The sequence below is a fragment of the Musca autumnalis genome, unplaced genomic scaffold (assembly GCF_047663935.1).
Source record: "Musca autumnalis isolate F117 unplaced genomic scaffold, ASM4766393v1 scaffold_1, whole genome shotgun sequence".
In the NCBI taxonomy this organism is placed as follows: Eukaryota; Metazoa; Arthropoda; class Insecta; order Diptera; family Muscidae; genus Musca; species Musca autumnalis.
The window spans coordinates 244,121,617-244,136,533 of NW_027411644.1; positions in this window are offsets into that span (position 1 = coordinate 244,121,617).

Here is a 14,917-nt window from a genome sequence, read left to right on the forward strand (position 1 = left end):
AAAAAAAAACAGAACCAAAGTTCAGTTAAAACATTTTGCAAATTCATTGCTTGTCATTCATGGCATAAGTACCATTTAAGGGTGATAATCGCTATATTTTCTTCTTCTGATTGCCATCCTGAGTAGGAGAATGAGGAATTTGTGTGCCAAGGGTAAAGTAAAAATAAGTATTGAACTATAAAGGCAGACAGGTCGGCAAGGCAGACAGGGAAAAGAAAGCAAGAAAGGAAGATTAAAAGTGCATTTAATAATGTCCATCACCCTCCACTCTTAAACAGTTGAATGGCACCAAACAATAGCCATGCATACATCCATCCACCCACCCACTAACTTACGTAGCAAAGCTGAAGAAGTGATAATGCTCAGCAGGCTGGAAGAAAAATGAACAAATGTGGCCCTAAGGGACTCTTTTAATATTTCGACTACTTACTTAAACAACAATGAAATGGTGAATGAGAGTGAGTGAATGAATGGGTGGGTGGAGTAGAACTGAGCTGAATGGAAGTGGAAGTAAATTACGCAAGTAACCTGTAAACATGTGGGTGGGAGAAGGAGAGTTTGTGTATATTATAATAGGGGTTGGTTGGAATTATGGTGATATACCATCACCATCGCCATTTGGTTTTTTAGTTAAATGTCTTAATAGAGTTGTGCAATTACGCTATAAACCACAAAAGCTTAACACAAAGCATTTCTGGCCAAATACTCATAAGTCATAAGTTATGAAAAGTTTGACACATATGTATGAATAAATGGAATTTTTGAAATCATTATACCATCAGCATTTATGCTAACGAGGGTATATACACTTTGATACGACCAAAAATGTGCCTCGTTTCAGGCAATTTGGATTCGATTTAGCCATGTCCGTCCGTCTCTCTGTCTGTCCGTCTGGCTGGTGCGCACGAAAACTCTCGAACTGATCAACCGATTCGAACCAAATGTTTGGTATTTTGGCCAAACTTAGTTTAAGTTCGAAGATGGGCCATATCCGGTACCTCCCCCACAAAAGTTCAAAATTTGTCTGTAAAATGATGTGAACGATAACTCTCGAAGGCAGCATTCAATTTGATCCAAACTTTGCACATCGAATGTGGACTATATCGGTCCACTCCTTCGGGTACCTCTCACACAAAATTCGGAACAGGTGAAATTTAAGATTTTTTCCCGTCCTCTTTACGACAGCAGAATTTTCCATACTTCCATACTTCCTGAGGTAATGGCCTAAAAGCTCCAAGAAACCTGACGGAATTGGAATATGGACTATATCGGTTCCATCCTTTGTGTACCTCCCACACAAAATTTGGGAAAATTCAGTCTCAGGACTCGTCTCGGATCTGTTTGATTTTTTTGCAGAATGTTGTTTTCACGGTCCCTATTACAACGCTACCATTTTGTTTTAGAGTAAGTCCATACTTCCTTAGGTAATGGCCTAAAACTCCAAAAATTCCTGCCGGCACATACTAAAATGGAAAGTTTGCAAGATAACTCTCAAACTTTAAAGATTTCTTTCAAATTTTGTTTAAACTAATTTAATATTTCTATTTCTCTAGTTTGCGTACTAAAAATTTTTGTATAGACCCATGATTTGGTATAGCCCCACATTACGGTACCTCTAAATTCCATCTATATTGAAGCAAACGGTTATACAAAACCAATATATTTTATGAATTGTTTTGGTCAGAGGCAGAGGGTATATCTCCGTCAGCACAGCTGGCTGATAATTTCTTACTTGTTTTATGTAATTTGGAAAGGGGTCGGAAGAATTTGTGTGAGTAAAGAAGTGTGGACCGAAGGGTCGTTTGTGCCTTAATCCAAACGGACATGGACTACAATTTGCGCCAACTAGCCGAAAGCAAAACTGTCAAGGCATTTTCCACGATATCAAAACATTACCGAACAATAAGTCCAACAAGTTTCTTATCGGTTTTGAATAACAGTCAATTTTCCCATTTAATATGCTATTTGAAACACTTTCCTTTTTGTACAACAAAAAACAAAACATATTAAATGACCTTTCTCGAAATCATTCGAAACACTTTTCTCATCGTCTTTCCCCGGTGCCAACAAGAAAATCTTTTTATTTTATTTTTCTGATAAGCAACAATAACAAAGATTCATTTTTATCAAATTGAACCGTATGTTCAAAGGACGAAGTGAATGAACATTTGGTTGTTCATCGGCAGTGTTGCGAGGAAGAAGGAAGGAAGGTATATATCTATGTGGAACGGAAACAAACATAACACTATGGTGTCGATTAAATCACAGAATTTCTTTTTCTCTTTCTCATCCCCTTTTCGCCAGCCACAGAGTAGTCGTCGTTCAAATGTTTGCACTGTCAGAGTCCTCAGCCACAATCAAATCTACCAGTAACAACTCAATTAGTGGTGCTAATATCCAGTGGCGTGGTAAGAATTTTTTAGGATTCCTTAAAAGTTCAGCCAGCTATTTATACTTATTCTAGTTTGCTGGAAAAATTGCAATTTAAGGTATAGAACGCTAAGGATGTAAAAGAAAATTGTGCTAAATGATTGGGTCCTACGACCGCGGTAAGAACGGTAATGAGGTCCAATGAATGGTGATTATAAAGCCCATTAGGTGTTATGACTTATCAAGATAAAAAAAAGTCCAAGGGTGAAATTCTTAAACGCCACCGAATTGTAAAGACTGTTCCGTACGCGTACCCGGACTTTACTCACAAATTATTTAGGACTTTATGACCGTCGGGCGTTATGAAAAGGGGTCACTTTAATCTTGTGTTTGGTCCGGTCTTCCATTTTATGTTTTTAGCTTTCTATTTTGTCGGCTTCTAGCAATGAATTCTCGGTATCATCTCCTTTTGGTGGTCCTTGCCGTGGTTTACCGATGCATCCGAATGCTTCAAGCATCATACCCTGTTCGGCATGTTCACGTTTTTCTGATGCTTTTGCAGTACATTTTCGTCGCTTTTCCAAAATGTGGGTGAGCGTTAATCATGACCTTGTGAACATTTTGCTTGTTGGATGTTCCTAAGATTCTAAAACCCAACAATAAAACAACTAAGAGCGGTGTTAAGTACGTCCGAACATTTTATACCCTCCACCATAATTAATAATTACTAAGTTCTTTCTCTACGTTAGGTATAATTTCTTGGAGTAGAATTATATCTTATGAGATGATAATCACTTTATACTGATTATTTTCAATGTGGAGATTTTCTACCCATTGAGAGTCCAAAATCGGTAACAAATAGTTAAGTTATAGTGATTTAAGTGTGACAAAAACGTATTAAAAAAAAACAGAAAAATGCTTTTCCTCGTGCTCTAGGCTGCATAGAAGACACCAAACTGCATAATTATTTGCTTTTATCAAGAAGGAAATTTAGTTAACTTTACAAAATGGGGATAACCAATGAAATCGGTTGAAAAATAGACGAGTTATGACATTTTTTGTGTTTTAACTTTTTGATTTTCCCTTTATAAAAGATTGGTACCTAGTGCGTAATTTTTAAGTAGACAAATTCAAATTACAATCATACGCACTAAGGTACCAACTTTTATAAAGGAAAAACCAAAAATTAAAACACCAAAAATGCCATAACTCATCTATTTTTCAAAATTATGGCTTGTTCGAAAGACATGATTTTCAGCTTTTAAATAAAAAATAATCTGTAAAAGTCCATAAAGACGTTATGTCCGTTTTAAGCTGAAAATCCAAGAAACCCCGTTTTTCACTACATTTACCAATCGTCGGGTACGCGTTCTTCCTGCCAGATGGTGATAACTAGCTGACGCCTACACCTTATCAGAGCGTCGCCTCCGGTTTTAAACAGCTCGGCTGGTAAGCCATCGGCTCCTGCTGCTTTATTATTCTTCAGCCGGTTGATTGCTGTTTCTACCTCATCTTGGCCGGGCGGTATACATTCTATACCATCTTCTGGGATTTGATCTGTGGTATCATCGTCTTCGCTACTATTGGATACCAGCAGATTGGAGAAATGTTCCTTCCATATCCTGAGCACGCTATTTGGAGGATGTGCCTGTACCAAAACCATCTGTTTGATGTTTCACTCTTTGGTAGAATTTTCGGACTTCATTCTGGCTCCTGTACATATTGATTTTTTCACACCCCCGCTTTTCCATTTCTCTCTTTTTCTCGCAGAAAAGACGTTTCTCTTCTCTCCTTTTCTCCGATATCTCTCTCGTGCGCTACGTGTTGCTACTGATTGTAAAGTAGCTCTATATGCCGCATTTTTCTTTTCAATAGCAGCACGACACTCCTGGTCATACCATGAATTCCTTTGTGGAGGTCTCTGGAATCCAAGTATGGATTTTGCGGCTGTTTGCATGGAGTCGGCAATATTTTGCCATTGTGTTGTTATGTTATCGGGACAAGGAGTGCTCGCGTTAAGCAATTGGGTTAGTTGATTGGAATATGCTGTGGCTATCTGTTGTGTTTGCAGCCTATCGATGTCCAACTTCTGCGTTGTGTCTGTTCGTGCTTTATTTGCAACGTTTAGACGGGTACGTACCTTTGCTGCAACAAGGTAGTGGTCCGAATCAATGTTTGCGCCTCGGAACGATCGTACATCCAACACGCTGGATGAATGTCTTCCATCTATCACAACATGATCAATTTGATCACTTGTTCATTGATCTGGAGACAGCCAGGCGCCCTTATGAATATCGAGATGATTAAATCTGGTACTGCTAACTACACTGTTTCTTGCAGCTGCAAAGTCTATCAGCCTCATACCATTGTCAGATGTTTCACTGTGGAGACTGAATTTCCCGACTGTTGGGCCAAAGATATTCTCCTTTCCAATTTTGGCATTAAAATCGCCCAGTATAATTTTAATGTCATGGGCAGGGCAACGGTCATATGTTTCTTCTAAGCGCTCGTAAAATATATCTGTTATTGGTCTGTTCGTCCTTTTCTTCAGTGGGAGCATGTGCGCAAATAATGCTGATGTTGAAGAATTTAGCTTTTATTCTAATTGCAGCAAGTCTTTCATTCACTGGGGTGAAGCTGGATACCAGATATTTTAGTCTCCGGCTAACTACGAATCCACAACCAAACTCATGCTTTACGTCATGGCAGCTATAATACAGTGCGTCACCTTTAGGTGTTGTTGTGACGCCTTTCCCAATCCATCGTATTTCCTATATGGCAGTAATATCGGCCTTGTACTTTTCAAGTACGTCTGCCAATGCGAAGACTGCACCTCCTCTATAAAGAGTGTGAACATTCCAGGTGCAGATTCGCAGATCATGGTCTTTAAAACGTTTGCGGGGTTCGTCAACTTTAGAGGGGTTTATTTTTCCTTTCTTTCGTTTTTTCATAGTAGGCTGCTTTTTCTAGGGGAGGGTTACTAACCCGACGCCCAAACCCAAGTTTTTAACGTTCTTATGGGTGAACGCGCGGCACATGTTAGCTCACTACCTTTAACGGATGTTAAAGGCAGTTCCCCAGGTGACACCAAGGGGAGGTCAGTGTCCACCCTCCATGTTATGGTGGAGGGTATAATAAAGACTACAGTCGAACCGGACCGACCATGTGATGCTCTTTGCTCCTTTGTATTGTAAATAATACAATAAGCAAGTAAAAAAGTATCAGTCAATTTTTTCTGCAATTCTGGGCCCATATCTTATTTACTTAGATGGCCTTTATATTAAACAGAACGTCTCGTTCCATAATCCGAACTTAGAATAGATTTCCAAACGCATCGATCTTTTGCCTTACTTCTCCAATTTTGGACGCAATGTTTTGTGTTATCTTTTTCAACTTGGTCTTTCCATCGGAGTTTTGGCCTTCCCTTGGGGCGCATATCGTCGAGTGGCTCGTATTCAAATGCCTTTTTGGGGGGGGCATCTTTATCATCCTGCTGGCATGGCCCATATCGCCGGAATAATAAATATTCAACCCATTCTGAGAAGGGGCCTAAAGGTTGGTTACCGTAAGATTTGTCAGAGATTTGGGTCTTCATGTCAAGAACTATGGACTATGGACACTAGAAAAAAATTATATCGATTTAGTCAGAACCACAAGGACTATCTTCGAGGAATATTTCAAACAAATCCTCAAACATTGTGAACTTTAACGAAATTTGAGAACTTTTGTGGGAAGTTTCCCATTTAGTCCATCTTGGAACTTGATTTAAGCTTGAGAGAAATATTGCGGTGTCCAAAGGCGGGACCAATGTCTCCTTCCAGCCATTAAAAATGGCCACTGTAGGATTTTTAGAGCTATTGGTTCTACATGTCAGGAAACATGGACAGGATCACAAGGAGTACATTTGATAAAAATTTCAAAACGATCTTCAAATAACCCTTAAACTGCACTTAAAATTTAGAAATTTTACTTTGGGCAACGTTTCTGCCAAATCGGATTTTCCATTCGTATGTTATCGTGCGCATCATTCTGTAACTTGAACTGGGTGCATTTATAAGTAATTACGATGAGGATCGGTTTAGCTGGACCGTTACCCAGATGGCGTCTCATTCCACATGCAAGGCGTGTCTTGAATATCGTGCTGTTAATTCGGGCGCAAATTGAATTGAAACATGATACCGGACGCTTCATCCAATATGGTCGTGGTCAGAATCAGGGCACCATCGGCCATTTTGTTCAGGGAAAACCTCATTTTAGCCATCCAGGTGGGGAATAGTGTGACAGTGGATTTAGTGGCGGATATGATCGTATTTCTCAGATGGAAGTATGTAGATGCCGATGTCATGATCGTACATTCATTCGCGTACATTACCATCTCTATGCCGTCTGGAGGGTATCGAATTTCAGAAAAGAAGACGTTAAACAATTCCGGAGACATCACCCCGTACACTCTATGGGTATTCGACTTCTTAATTCCGAAAACTACAAACGTTTCAAACTGGCTGGTATGGTTGACAGTATTGAAGGCCCTCGGTTGCACGACCTGTTCTGGTTTAGTCCTCGACTGATATGTACGGATATGCCGTTTAATGCTGTTGTGGTATTGTGTATTTTCCGGAATTCATGCTGATGTTGGGTAAAGTGGAAAACAGCATCTAATCTAGAATCTTCGTTACCGGACGGATAGTGGCCAGTTCGATTTGTCTCAGCTGGCATCCTTGTCTGGCTTCTGTAGCGGGATCACCTGCCAACTTTCCAGGCATAAGCATTACCATTGGGATTTCGTGAGCTGCCAACCCATTGGATGATTTCGCATTTCGAATGACATCTGCAACCTCGCTCATCGCAAATTGTGATGAGAGCCCCTCGGCTGAGAGGGCTCTTATTCGGCGCATCCCTTTCCATTTCGCCCTATCACTCACGGCGTGCTCTATAAATTGCCGATTAAAATAACACGCGCACTGCTTCCGTCACTGTCTCTTGTTGAAAATAACAGCCGCTCTATCATCTTTCTTTCCCGAATTGTAGACTCATTTAATCCTTGGTCACTATTACCTTTCTACTGTACTAATGTTGCATTGATACAGGTGGTCTATCCACTTTTTCCGCGTATGTTCGCCTCCAAGTATAATTTTGTCGCATTCGACCAGTAGGTGATGATGTCCAGGAAAATTCTCTCAGCTATTTGAGGACCTGAGGTCTCTAAAGAGGTGATTGGTCATTTCTAATGAACTGAACTGAATTCTCAGCTTTTCCCTGGTACGGCGGTCAGCGGTTATGAAGTCGGGTGGTCTACTAATGGAGACGATAAAAGGATGGTGGTATGAGCCAAGAGAAACGATGGGTTGCGACATTTTTCAGACCGGATGACCCAATGGTGATGTCTGACGAGCTGTGGCAATCTACTTTTATTCACAAATTGATGTTCTCATCAGTTTTTTCAGTTGGTGAATGAAAGTATGAAATAAATGGGGGCCCGGTCGAAATCGTTCGAAAAAAACGATCGTTTACATGTCATTAACAGCACTTTTGCAAGAAAATCTTGAAATTTTGTGTGGGAGGTACTAGAAGGAGTGGACCGATTAGTTTCTATGTCTTGAAGAAATATTACATACATATCGCTCATTTACTCAAAGTGCGGCATAACTCAAAAAATGAGGTTTCTGAATTTATTAAGCACTAAAACACTCTCTTGCACAGAAATTTAGCAGTGATATCTGGTGGCTAGCTGTTTACAAAATAGGGTCCAAGTAGTTATTTTAGTTTTCATGTAATAAGAATTTTAAATTGGGAATCCAAATTTCAATCGCCAACTTTAAACCCGTTTTCTCGAAAGCGGAATTTTTGAGATTTGTCACTCTTTAAGAAAATGAGCGATATGTTCCCACAACATAACCGAAGGGACAAGGGAGACTTGTCTCATATCAATGAGTGCCCGTCGATTCATATCGGACTTACTTTTATCACAGTTATCGGACTTACTTTTTATCACAGTGTCGGAACGGCATGTCTTCCAACATCACTTGTAGAGAAGTTTTCCATGGCTGAAATACTCAGGAAATATAAGCCGAAATTACGCTGAGGGGTGCATGGCGAACGTTCTTACCACTGCACCACGGGCTCCCTACAAATATTACGATGTGCAAAATTTGGACTTAATAGTTAGAACTTACAATTTTTGTGGGAGAGATACGAAAAGAGTGGACCGATATGCCCCATCTTCGAACATGACCTAAGTTTGGAGAAATTATTATGAGGTACATAGCTATGACCAAATTTATTGATCCGTTCAAGAGTTATCGTTCGCATCAGCCACACAGATAGACGGAAGGACAGGGCCAAACAAATCCAAAATTATCTGAAACCTATCTGAAATCTAACTAATAATTATTTTGACAAGTCACATTTTGATCGGAACAAAGTGTGTATAAAAATATCAAGCATTTAGTCCAATTAAAAAAACCCTTAAAAACACTTCTCTATAACATAGAGGTTTTTTGGAAAGTCACTTTCCCTTATTTTTATACCCTACACCACTATGTGGGGAGGGTATTATAAGTTGGTTTTGGCCAAAAAGTTTGTAACGCATCGAAATAATGGTCGTAGACCCATATTTATATATTTCAAAATGAATGTCTCGACGAGCTGAGTCGATCTGGCTATGTGTGTCCGTCCGTCAGTCCGTCTGTCCGTCTGTCCATCTAAACCTTGTAATCACGCTACAGGTCGCAATTTTGATCGGATCGTCACGAAATTTTTCATGTTGATGGGGGTCCCGGAGGGGAAGAAGCCTATTGATTTTGGTGATTGTCGGATAATATTTAGGGGTCGGAAAGGGCAAAAAACTTAGGTGGATAAAAAGACAACGTTTTTTTCTAAAGCGAATATCTCAGCTTCTATATAGGTTATACCAAAAGCAAAACCTAACAATGAAAGTAGAAAATGTCACCTTTCTAATGATGTAAAGTAGGTGTTCGTAGGTGTTCAAACAACGAAGATATCACAATAGTAACAAATAAAACCCCAATTTTCATTTTTGCGATTTTAATTATATTGACGAATATCACAGCTTTAGTTGTAAAATTTCCAAAAGCAAAGCCTGGCTATGAAAGTAGAAGATCCCGTCTTTACAATGATGCAAACTAGGTCGGCGCAGGTAACCAAATGACGGAGATATCGCAATAGTCGGTAATACATCCCATTTTTCTATTTTTTGGAAATCACGCTACAGGTCGCAGTTTTGGTCGGATCGTCACGAAAATTTGAGGGTTAATGAGGGTCTCACAGATGAAGAAGCCTATTGATTTTGGTGATGGTCGGATAATATTTAGGGGTCGGAATGGGCAAACACTTATTTGGAGAAACGTCAACATTTTATTTCAAAGCCAATATCTCTGTTTCTTTAAGAGGTATATCAAAACTAGGCAAGGAAACTACAAAATATCACCTTTACAACGATGTAAAGTAGGTTGTCGTAGGTGGTCAAATAGCAGAGATATGGCAATAGTCGATAATGCATCCCATTTTCCGATTTTTTTGTAATCACGCTACAGGTCGTAATTTTGATCGGATGGTCACGAAATTTTGGTTGCTTATGGGGGTCCCAGAGAGAAAGAGGCATATTATTTTTGGTGGTAGTCGGATATTCCCTAAAAGAAATGTTTAGCAGTGAAAAGCTTATGCAAAGGGGTAGTGGTGTAGGGTATCACATGGTCGGCCCCATCCCGACTATAGCCTTTGCTCACTTGTTTAGAAATAACTAGGCCTTCATATATGTACATACATATGTATTAGGGCGGGGCGATTTGTATGAAAGGAAAAAAAGACTGGACGGGCGCGACGCAATTCTGATTCCTGGGATTGTACTGAGCAAAAAAGTCCACTGGACCATATGTCTACGGTGAAAATCGAGCCTCCCGATTTTGACTTGAAGTTTTTTATCCACGTTTCTTGCATATTTAGGCATATAACAGCCAAACCATTGAGATTTTCGATCCAACACAAAAACAAAAATTTTAGCCAAGACAATAATTAAGAACTCTCTAGTACATCGCAAAAGCATTGAAACGCTGCTTCAGGAAGTTTTGGCCTTGAGAAGGAGCATATTTTTTTCGGAATATACCGATAAATGACATTGTGCTACAAAAGTTGACCAGAACAAGTAAAAAAGTACCAGTCCGCTTTGCCGACAGAGATATACCCTCAGCATATGTTAATTGAAAAGTTAATTCACTGACAGATCGAATGGAGTTAGAGTCTTTTCTCAATTTTGTAGTGGGACATCGTATAACTTTGCCAGGAAGAATGGACTTGTCCACGAAAACATAATATCCCTGTAAACAGGACCACATAGACAGCATCGGTATACATCGTGCTCTACAGCCACTACATATGGTGCTATAGGAGCTTTTTTTGCACCTTTCGGGCTGTTTTCTCAAAAAGTATGGATTTGCCCTTGAACAACTTTTACCGTCGTAATTGAGGCAGCGAATGCAAGTTGCTTCAACAAAAATCAAAGTGATTCAAGAGCAGGTGTAAAAGTTAACTTATCCGAAATTTTGTGTGGGATGTACATAAAGGAGTGGACAAATATAGACCATATTTGCATCTAATCTATACCTGATAGATATATTAAGATGTGTAAAGTATGGTCCAAATCGGTCACTCCCTTCAAGAGTTATCGTGCGCACAATTTTCCGAACATTTTTGAAATTTTGTGGTGGAGGTGCCTGAAGGATAGAGCTTATTTTCAAACTGAAAATAAGTTTGAACAAAATATTACGAAGGACAAATTTTGGACCGAATCGGCAGATCCGTTCGAGAGTTATCTTGCGCTCCAAGCACTACACACGGTATCACAGTTTTTTTTTTTGCATATTTCAGGCTATTTTCTCAGGATGTATGGACTTGCCCCTGATTAAACTTGTATTGTCGTATGGGGGACAGTGAATACAAGTTGTTACATTAAAACTCAAAGTGATTCGAGAGCAGTTCCTAAGCCGAACTTATCCGAAATTTTGTGTGGGAGGTACCCGAAGAAGTTGACCGATTGAGTTCATATTGGAACCTCATCTAAGTCTAGTAGGCCTTTAACCATGTGCAAAGTATGGACTAAATCGGTTACTCCCTTCAAGAGTTATCGTAGGCACAAATTTTCCGAACATTTTCGAACTTTTGTGGGGGAGGTACCAGAAGGAGTGGACCAATATATACCCATTTTCGAACTTAAACTAAGTTTGGACAAAACATTACGAAAGCCGAAATTTTTGGACCGAATCGGTTGATCCGTTCGCGAGTTATCGTGCGCTACAACCAGCCAGCCATACAGACATGGATAAATAACCTCCAAATTGTCTGAAACGGATTTCATCCAAACATGCTTGGGGTCTAAAACCATTATTTCGATGAGGCACATTTTGCATGTGTGAAAGTATGTATACCCTCGTTAGAGGTAGTTTACACTATCTATCAATGTCATATGACACGAAAAAAAAAACATTCCATATCTACCCACGGAGACAATGTGGAGACGTAGTTTTTTTACATTTTTGCTGGTGTGGACCCACAGAGTAAATGGCGTAAGGAAAATCTCCAATATTGCACATATTAGCGAATATATAACGATGGAAAATTTCATGTCATATGACATTTACATATAGTGTAAACTACCCCTTAGCATGAATGCTGAGGGTATAAAAATAGTCAAGCGTTCTGATGCAAAAATTCATTATGTAGGGGTCCGTGGACAACAAAAATACTTTGGTACAAAGTAATTGTATTGGTATGAATCATCCACTATAACTAAGCCATTTATTAAACGATTTGAAAAAATAATAACATATTCGAAATATATTACACTGTGTGTAATTTTTTGAGTCATGTTTTATTAACCATATTCTGACTCCACAGTGTGATAGAACATTAAAAAAGAGAAGACACGTGTCTCGCCGTTTTCCCCTATCTCATCAACTTTCGCGGTTATAGGCCTCCAAAGTTTGAGGCTTTAACGTAAAAAGGGGTCATGTAGTTAGGAGTATAGGCATCTGCAAAGTCAAAATCGCCAAGGTCAAATTTCTTTTAAATTTTTTCTCGGGTTTTGGTCTACAGCTATCAATCTGATCAAATTTGATGCAAGCAACTACAATAAACGTCTTTCTAGAACATACGAACCATGTATAGACGATTCTTGAAGGTCAAAATAGCAGAGTCGGAGAAATAGTATGCATATTGAATATTTTCAAAAGATTGTTGCTATTTTTACCGTAAAGACATAGACATAGACATTTCGCATGTTCCAAAAAGTTGTTTATTGATGCCTTTGCTACATTATTGTAGTAGGCTGTTTTCTTGAATATTGAACGGTTTAGTATCTGTAGACCAGAACCAGAGAAAACAGGATAAAAATCCCATTTGCTTTGCTATTTTGACCTTTAAGAATCGTCTATACATAGTTCGTATGTTCTAGAAAGATGTTTATTAAGATCTGAGGAACATTTTTGTAGTTGCTTGTTTCCTTCAAATTTGATCGGTTTGATAGCTGTATACCAAACCCGAGAAAAAAATTTAAAAGAAATTTGACCTTGGTGATTTTGACTTTACAGATGAAGTTAGATGGATTTAAAGAGTTCGCAATTTCTGTTCTTTAAGACAAGAGCTACAACTTTGCGTCTGAGATAAATTCAATTTTCCTAACGGTTTGGAAGCTATAGCCCTGACTAAATGACCCTTTTTACATGAAAGCCTCAAACCTTTGGAGGTCTATAACCGCGAAAGTTGATGAGATAGGAAAAAACGGTGAGACACGTCTCCTCTCTTTTTTGGTCTTCTATCACGATGCGGTGTCAGAATATGGTTAATAATTTTCGTGTTGCACAGTATTATTCACCCATTTAGAAGGAAAAAGAAATAATAGAAATCCGCTTTTAAAAAAAAAAGTTATGCCCGTTTAAATTTTCACTACTTTTAGCGTTATAAAACAATAAAGCGAAGTGACACAAACGAACCAAAGTATATTCACTGTCCACGGACCCCAACATCATAGAATTGTTGTATTAGAACGCTTAAATATTTTTCTGGTCAACTTTTGTCTTGGTGTTGGATCGAAAATCTCAATGATTGTGCTGTTCTATGCCAAAATATACAAAAAAAAAACATAGATAAAAAACTTCAAGTCCAAATAGGGAGGCTCGATTTTCACCGTAGACATATCGTCTAGTGGACTTTTTTGCTCAGTACACTCTAAGAAATCAGAATCGCGACGTGCCCGTTAAGGGTTTCAAATCGCCCGGCCTAATATGTATATTACCCTCCCCACAACCGACATCCCTGTCCGGTAATTGCTGTTGTTATTGCTTTGTGTAGCTCAATAGTAATGATGCTTTTAACAAATACACAACAACATTATCGTACTCATCATCTTTGCCCATCCATCCAGTCAAGGCAGCAGCAGCAGCAACAACCATCCAACCATCAATCCGCAAAGTACCATTCACAGTATGACGATGTTGTGTATCCTCATCATAATCACCGCCGTTATTCATTTCACGAATATTGAAGCGGGAAGGGCACAAAAGGACGAAGAACAAATTGTATGTGATGGCAACCCTTAAAGAGCACATAATTGGTCTGTAATCTATTTTTTGACATATTGAATTTCGCATTTTATCTTGATTTCTTGTTTTGACTGTTTCGGTTTACTACCACCCTCGCCCATTTGGGCACGGTTGGAGTTAGTTGGGTGGATGGATGGTTGGTTGGATGGCTGGCTTTAGTTAATCATTCCATGAAACAGACAACAGATGAAGATGAGAAGCAAACTGATGATGATAATGGTGATGATGATGATGACGACAATGTGTTGTCCGACCACTTTCAAGAAATGGGATGAAATTGCCGCTGCTGTTTGTGGCTGCTACTTTGGCATGAAGTATGTAATTGGGTATTTTTCCGTCAAGAGGATGGTGGTGGTGGTGGTGTATAGATGGATGTTTAGTTGGTTGTTTGGCTGGTTTCGAATGGTGCTGATGATGATTGTTGTATTTTAGCATGTTAAATGATGGTAAACTGTAGAAAGGAAATCTGTGATGGTCTTAGCTTTGATTTTCTGATTGGAAAAGTACCATTGTGTGTCGTTCGTTCGTCGTTGTGTATGCCCGTCTGTCTGTCTATATATCGTTTGATGTATTATCAAATAGTGAAATTGCTTTCTAGCTTGATGCTGCTGCTGTTACAATTTGTGGGTAATATAAAACCATAAAGATAATTTGATAAAAACAAAATGTATTTTTATAATTCTTTTATTAGTTCTTTACATATTTTGTTGTTGTGATATTTAAATTTGTCACATATTGTTCTAATGCAGAGTTTTTGTTTTAAAGATTCCATATTTATTTGATTAGTTTGTTTTGATCTTTGGGGAAATCATGCCATTTTATCTCCATTTCCAAATCAGTAGCTTAATATGTTAATTTCATCAAAATATAATAACCATTGCCTCAGACATATCCATCATTATCAAATTAACGCCTTGTGAAAATAAACTTAGGTG